This window comes from Carlito syrichta, unplaced genomic scaffold (genome assembly GCF_000164805.1).
Source record: "Carlito syrichta isolate Samal-C Ts95f unplaced genomic scaffold, Tarsius_syrichta-2.0.1 Scaffold311852, whole genome shotgun sequence".
Taxonomy (NCBI): Eukaryota; Metazoa; Chordata; class Mammalia; order Primates; family Tarsiidae; genus Carlito; species Carlito syrichta.
In genome coordinates, this window is record NW_007255948.1 from 218,349 (window position 1) to 226,693 (window position 8,345).

Below are 8,345 nucleotides of genomic sequence, written 5' to 3' on the forward strand. Positions count from 1 at the left end.
CTTCGGCCTCAGCCTTCCAAGTAGCTGGGACTACAGGCATGCACTACCACACCTGGCTAATTTTTTATTTGTTGTAGAGATGAGGTCTCGCCAAGTTGCCCAGGCGGGTCTCGAACCCACGGGCTCAGGCAATCCACACACCTCGGCCTCTCAAAGTGCTGGGATTATAGGCGGAGCCACCAAGCCTGGCCATGACTCACTTTTTTCACACAAGTTCAATGCATCAGCAAATCTTATTGACACCATCAAAATATTTGGAGATTCTGACTACTTCCCATCACTACCACTTACTACTTAAGTCTAAATCACCATCACTTTTCACCTGAATCATTACAAGTGTCTCCTAATTGATTTTCATGCTTTTCGCCCTTACCTGCTAGGGTCCAATTTCAGAATAGCAGCTAAAGCAATCCAAGTTAGTCTAAGTTAAAAATCTAAGTTAGTCATGTCACATGTCCATTCAAAACCCACTTAACCAGCATTAACGCTAAGGTACTATGACTGCTTATGACACTCTACAAGACAGGGACCTTCTGGAGTTTCTCCAACCTTATGTCCTATCACTCTCCCCCTAACTCACTTGCTCCAGCAATACAGAACTATCTGCTGTGCCTTGAATACACAAAGCTGCTGACTTTGCCTGGGATATTCTTCACTCAGATATCCCTCACCTTCTCTGGGTCAAATGGCACTTTTCAGTGAGACTTTACCAAGATAAACTCGAACACACACACACATTTCAGTGGTTCACACCATCTCCATTCCTATCTTCCATCTCGACTTTATTTTTCTTCATCACACTTATCAACTAATACATAATGTGTTTTGTTTGCTTATTTATTTATTTTGGTCTTCCCCATTAAATATAAGCTCCACAAAGGCAGAAACGTTTGCCTGTTTTGGTCATGTTGAACTCCCAGAACACAGGACAATACCTGGAACATAATAAAACACTCAGTGAAATATTGGTGGAGTGGATCAATGTTAGCCATTATCACCACTTCTACTCATCTCAATTATACAATAGCCAATTATAGACTGACATAAGACTTAACTATAGCAGAAAGCCAAATTATTGAGAAAAAAATCTAGTGGCACAAAATATTTCACTTGACAGCAAGAGCATTCTTAGGAAAGCAAGAATCTTAATATCAAAGACTGCCTGAAGCTCACTGCACAGAAACAGAGAAAAGGAAAGTGAATGTATACTCAATGCACTATAAGAATACTTTCCTGCTACACAGACCACAATACTTTTAACATCTCTTCAAGACCCCTCTTAGATAATACCAGAAATAACTAGAGCTTCTCTCTGTAATTACTTTTTTGGATATTCCAAGATGATTCTTCTACCTTTTTCTTTTTTCCACACACAAAAAAACAACTGTAAGTAGTTTTCTGTCTTTACACATATATTTCTCATGTTCAAAACCAACACTTATGGAAGTTCAAATTTTATAAAAACTCTCTCTCTCTCTTTCTCATGCACGTGCACGCAAGAGGGTCTTGCTCTGTTGCCCAAGATGGAGTATAGTGGTACAATCATAGCTCACTGTAGTTTCCAATTTCTGGGCTCAAATGATCCTCTCTCCTCAGCGTCCTGAGTAGCTAGTACTACAGGTGCATGCACCAACACACATGACTGGCTAATTCAAAACTTTTTTTTTTTTTAGAGACAGGGTCTCACTGTGTTGCCCAGGCTGGTGTCCAGCTCAAAAGATCTTCCTACTTTGGTCTCCCAAAGTGCTGGAATAACAGGTGTGAGCCACTGAGCCCAGGCAACCTTTCTTTTTCATTAAATATTTACATTGACCAATGATATATCCAGCACTTTGCTAGAACCTGTGGCGGATAACTAAGTATGAGACAGCAAACCTGCTATTAAGAAACCTGCCATCTTAGAGAAAAATAAAGCCTACATATTGAATGCATTTAGAGAACAATATGATACATAACAAATACATTATATGCACTTAAATATACAATCTTTACCTGTTGACTCTACGAGGCCGTTTTTCAGGTTTAATATCCACATCATAATGATATACATCTATTTTAGGAATCTGAACCTGAAAATGATTGGCTAGCAGTCGAATTGGTTTTCCAACGGTTCCAAGGCCAGGACGACGAGGTGGCTGAAACAGGCTGGTTGGAGGTCCTAAAGAGATTGAAAGATATTTGCTGTGCTATTTTTTGTTATATTTGTTCATATTGATGATGATGATGATGATGACAGGTGCAATTATTGAAATCTTATTATTCACGGAATGCACTCTAATATAAAGAGTTTAGGATGTCTTTTGACTTAAGGTTCTCTAGATTTCTAAATATTTTGTATTTTGCCATTATTTTGAATATGGAGACATCAAAATTAGATAATTAGATTAATTCCTTTTATACAAAGGCTATGGTATAAACCCTTTCATGAGTGTTAGTAGTTCTATAGCTAGGCTTACAAAATTCTATGTATTAAAAAACAATCTCCAAACTTTGGGGACTATCCTGCCCAGAGTTGGAAATGGTCTATGTATCTCCCATAAATTAGCCTCCATTATCATAGGCTGTACAGGCAGGATAAGAGCAAAGAGCAGCTCTATTTATTAATTTTGGTAGCAAAACAGTATCAATAGAGCTAAAGCGGAGCTTCTTGTATACAATCTGATACTTTTAGACTTGGGACAGTCTGGGATTTCCTTATCACAAGATTTAGTTTATTCAGTTACTACATGCCTGAACTGTATTATGGACTCATAAAGAAGACAAAGCCCCTACTCTCAAGGAACATACAGACTAGTTCTCAGTTGAGTTTGTTCTCAGTAGTTGTCAGTAGAGTTTGTTCCCTAAGGAACATTTGGCAAATGTCTGGAGACATTTTTGGTTGTCACAACTTGAGGAGTGCTACTGGCATCTAATGGGAAGGAGACAGGATACAGATAAGCATTCTACAATACATAGGATAGCCTCTTCCACCAACAAGGAATCACCAAATCTAAAACATCAATAGTGCTGAGGTTGAGAAATCTTGGTCTAGACAGAGTTATCCTTCCAGACTATTTCATTGGTGGTTTACAAGTGTTCTCTCTCTCTCTCTCTCTTTCTCTCTCACACACACACACACACTCTCTCTCTCTCTCACAAAATTTCCATAAGTTAAGGAAACCTTGTATAGTCTCTTTTCTCTTTAAAATTTCAGTGTACATTATCATATTAAATTCTCTAAAAAGTCATGTAATAAATACACCTGTTTAACTCATCATTTACCCAACTTTTGTTTTCCATATAATTATCACTTTCTCCTTAGAAAGTTAAACATATAATATTCAGAAGAAAAGGATGCTGTGGAACACAGTCTGGGAGATACCTGTCTAGAGATAATCTTACTCCCTTTTGATGATAATATCAAGTGGACACTGGTCTAAAAAATAAACACATTTTCTGCTATGAACAGGTGTTGAGCAAAGTGGGCTGTGGTTACAATGGAAAGTTACAAGTTCTCTTACTGCAGTGGCATTTCACTGAGAACAAAGACACTTCACTAAGGAGAGAAAACTTTGAAACAAGATACTATTCCCGTCCAATATCACTTGGAACATCAGAGCAAATACTTTAATGAAATTTGTACTGACAGATCAGCATACACTAATACTGAAAGTATTGAAAATATTTTTACATATTAAATTGATTGTTCATCCCCCCCCCCATAACCTTCAAAATTCAGTTCAGGTATGACCTGCTTGGAAAGATTTTCCTGACTCTCCCAGACTGGAAGATCCATCCTCTGCATTCAAAAGACCCTCTGTATAGGGAAACACTTAGAGCAAGTGTAAGAAACCCCATGTTAAATTACTCTGTCTCCTCTACTAGACTATAAACCCTTCAAAGAAATAAACTTCGTTAATCTCCTCAGTAACAAATTCAACAGCCAGCATGTTGTAAGAATTCAATAAATGTTGAACCGAACAGTATCGATAATCCTTGAAAGAATCTAAACAGAAATCTAGTTGTCCCTAATAGATAAGAATTGACAATTATTTTTCAATGAAACAAAAGCAAATAATTTATACTAAAAGTATTATTATTGCCTGGAGTTGAGTTATACTTCCTAGTGTACAAGGGAAACTACTCTGGATATGATAAGACCATTACAAACAAGGTAAGAAATAAATAGTAAATAATGTGAGAGGGACAACCATATTGAATTAACCCAATTAAACTATATAAGTCGGCCCCAGATTTTCCATGATACACTTAAGCTATCACTGTATCACAAAGCTGGAAGAAATACAGCTTTATAATAAAAATCTGGGAACAGAAACTGGGATCGAATAACTTGCCTAAGGACATATGACTTTGAGTTTAAATAGTGACCAGAATCTAAGTGTCCTAACTTCCATTCGAGTGCTTTTTCTTCCCAATATACTTAACAATCTTGTGGTGTTTATACTTCTCTGAAGTATTTGACATCAAAGGGACGGAGGCAGAGAAATGGAAACAAGATTAAGAAGTGGCAAAAAGGCTGGGCGTAGTGGCTCATGCCTTTAATACCAACACTTTGGGAGGCTGAAGCGAGAGGATTGCCTGAGCCCAGGGGTTTGAGATTAGCTTAGGCAACTTGGTGAGACCTTGTCTCTACAAAAAAAATTTTTTTTTTAATTATCTGGCCGGGCTCGGTGACTCAGCCTGTAATCCCGCGCCTTTGGGAGGCTGAAGAGAGTGGATTGCCTGAGCCCGCAGGTTCGACACCTGCCTGGGCAGTGAGAGCTCATCTCTACAATAAAGCAAAAAATCAGCCAGGCATGGTAGCGCATGCCTGTAATTCCAGCTACATGGAAGGCTGAGGCGGAAGGATCACCGGAGCCCAGCAGGTCGAGGCTGCGGTGGCTGGAAGCGGCCACTGCACTCCAATCTGGGTGACAGAGTGAGACTCCAACTCAAAAAAAAAAAAGAAAGAAAGAAAAAATTATCTGGACATGGTGGTGTGCACCTGTGACTCTAGCTACTTGGAAGGCTGAGGCAGAAGAATCACCTGAGCTCAAGGCTGCGGTGGCCATGAGTGTGCCACTACACTCCAGCTTGGGCAACAGAGTGAGACTCTGACTCAAAAAGAAAAAAGAAGTGGCAAAAAGTAAATATTGTATGTGTCTCCAAGAGAGAAAAGTTAGAAGATGAGTGATTATTTCTTTTAATAAGCTTAGGAGATTTATTTAGAAAACTATAATCTAAATGTTTTCATTCTAAAAAGCTGGGGTTTTTTTTTTTTCTTTTTCTGTTTCTTTTCTTTCTTTCCCTTTTCTCAGGGGTGGGGAGGTGGGTGAAACAACAGACATTTATTTCTCACAGTTCTAGAGACTGGGAAAAAGTGGGTTTCTTTGAGTTCAGCAAACTGTCTACTTAATGAAGCAATAAAGCACAGCGGCTAAGACTCTAGGACCAAATAACCTGTGTTTCAATCCTGGTCTCACCACTTCCTAACTGCATGACATTGGGCCAGTTTATTGGCATCTCTTGTGTCTCAGTTTCCTCATCAATAAAATAGCAGTATGTGTGATAATAATAGCATCTATCTCAAGTGTTATTGTGACGATTCCATGAGACGATGTACATAAAAGGTTTCACATAGGCCAGGTGCAGTGGCTCACACCTGTAATCCCAGCACTTTGGAAGGCACAGGTAAGAGTATTGCCTGAGCCCAAGGGTTCGAGACCAGCCTGGGAAACTTGGTGAGGCCCTGTCTTTACAAAAATAAAAATAAAAAAATTAGCTGGACGTGGTGGCACGCACCTCTAGTTCCAGCTGCTTGGAAAGCTGAGGCAAAATGATTGCCTGAACCCAAGAGGTCAAGGCTGTGGTAGCTGTGAGTGTGCCACTGCATTCCAGTCCAAGTGATAGAGTGAGACTCTGACTCAAAATAAAATAAAAGGTTTAACATATTGCCTTGTAATATTAAGTGCTCCATAAATGTTAGCTATTTGATTGCTCTTAAAAATGTTACAGTCAGTGCTCAAAGGTTCCTGGGTTTTATATTAGGGGCATCCACAAAAGTTGGTGGCAAAGTCAGAAAATTATTACATTTTTTGAAAGGGAAACAAATATGACCTAACATAGAATGGGTGAAGTAAGCCTTAAATGGAGAGGAGGGCATTGAATTAGGAATCAAATGACATAGACTCTGGTCTTCATTTCACCACTTAACCTTGAGTCACTTACCCTCTTTGAACCTCATTTTTCTCATCTATAAAGTGGGTATAGATACCTGCCTTGCTTATCTCCTGGAAGATCAAATGAGCTAATAGTTATGAAAGCATTTTCCAACTATAAGGTACAGCAAACACAAAGGTTACAATCAATATAACCAAAATAAGTGGTAATCTGATTAATAATATTTCTAAGTATTGTCAGAAACTGAATCAGGTGGGGGGGAGGGGGTATGCAGAACAAGAAGGTTTCAGTGATTTTTCAAATGAGAAGGACACAAAGCACTAGATTTAGCTGTGTTCTAACAGAGAAATAGGAACGAACCTCTAGGTTCTAAAACAGCCTGGATGAAATATCCCACAAGACTATCAACTCTCTTTGCTCTGATTCTATGCTTAGCAATGTTATTTATTGGGATTCCAAGGTACTGTGACACCAAAAAAGGAGTTTGCAGACAGCAGATGGTAAAATAAATCACTCAACAGAAAAGATCTACGTGTATTTTAGCTTATTCATCAGTGTCTTTTAAATGTGGTTAGTGCAACTTAATTTTCCACAATCTGAACAATACTGGGTGAACTGACATGTCCTCAAACCTGTAAAAGTTAAAATCAATCAAAACAAACAAAAAGTCCCTGCGCAGTCCCTAACACAGCTAGGTTGATTCTTTCCATGAAATTCAGTTTATGCACACAGTTACATAGTCTCTTTTGATATCTGTTCATAAATGCAACAGTTGTTTCAATTATGATTTACTCACTAGGAGGAAAAAAATATTGTTGAACATCTATAATGCTCTAGTCTCTACAATAAGACTTCTCACATACATTGTCTCATTTCATTCTCACAACAATATTGCAGAACATAATTATAATTACCCTCAATTTATGGGTGAGAAAATTAAAGTTCAAAGAAATTAGGCAATTTGCCCAGGGTCATACAACTATTAAATTACTAGATGGAATTTGAACAGAAGTCTGTCACATTTCTAAAGACCTGATATCCTTTAGCCAGGGGACATAGCTGAAGTAACCTAGAACAATACACTGAGGTTTCTCAAATACTATTAATGCGACAAATCAAAATTATTTTGAAAAGGCATATGAAATTTGAATATGAGGGCCTTTAAACAATACTTTAAATAGCAAATTAAGGTAGGGCTTAAGCACTCCTACATAAACAAGTTTTAAGTAAACAAACTTGCAAAGTTTCCAAACTTAAATGGTAAACCAAATTTTCTATGCACTAGAAAATGAAAGACTCTACAACCAAGTCCACTATGTAGATAAGGTTTGAATATTAAAGTTAATTCCACCACAGCCCCTAAACCCTGCTCTACTTAGCCAAGGCATTAGAAACCTGTTGAGGTTTGAGGTGGGAGCACCAGACTTCAGTACACAGTGCACTTGGTACTACTGCCTGGAAGAGGTCCTCTGGTTTCGGCAGAGAGAGGGCGATAACCAGAGGCCATTCATATCCACAGCAAATTACAGTTTCCAAGCCACTTTCTCTTTCATTTGATCCTCACAATCACTCATAACCCAATTAGAAGAGAATGAAGGGCACTGAAGCCTGTGCTGGTACGGACTGACCGGTAACTCCTGTCACTCAAAGGCTAGTCCAGAACACTCTGGGACTGACACACAGACTGACAGGACCATGTTCTTCGAGACATCAGGGGCTTTAAGAAAGGGTGGGCATTTTGCCTTCAGGGGTCATGAGAGGTGTTTGGGGAAGTTCTCGTTCTTCCTCATCTGTGGGCTCCGGACCGCCTGCCAGTGCAAAGAGAAGTAGGGGTGCGGCCCAAAACCAAGACCACAGGTTGGTAGTAGGTGGGGAGCCCTTACCAGTCTGGGCCAGGCCTCCACGCGCACTGGGCAAGGCTGTCCCTTCTGAGGCCCAACTACCCTCGCCGCGACCCCGGAGCACAGATCACCACCCTGAGGTTGGGTCAAGTCTCGCCTCTACACTGGGGCGCGCGCGCGTCACCTTCCTGGGCCCCCCCTCTTAGACCTCGAGATCCAGCCCAAGGCTCCAGGCTGGGGCGCGGTCACCGCCCCCCAAGGCCTGGGTCAGCTCCCTCGCCTAGTGCAGTGGGACACGGGTCCCTTTCCCCGAGGCCTGGCGGCCCGAACCCAGGCACGCGCGGG

General features: G+C 40.1%; 1 protein-coding gene across 1 annotated transcript in view; it reads right to left on the reverse strand.

Annotated features, from left to right (window-relative positions):
* The window catches only part of AGO4 (argonaute 4, RISC catalytic component), a 48,530-nt gene that overhangs the window by 39,176 nt on the left and 1,009 nt on the right, over positions 1-8,345 (reverse strand). The window contains exon 2 of the mRNA XM_008069185.2: positions 1,993-2,158. The gene's annotated coding sequence lies outside the window, so the exon portion shown is untranslated. The remainder of the gene's footprint in view (positions 1-1,992; positions 2,159-8,345) is intronic.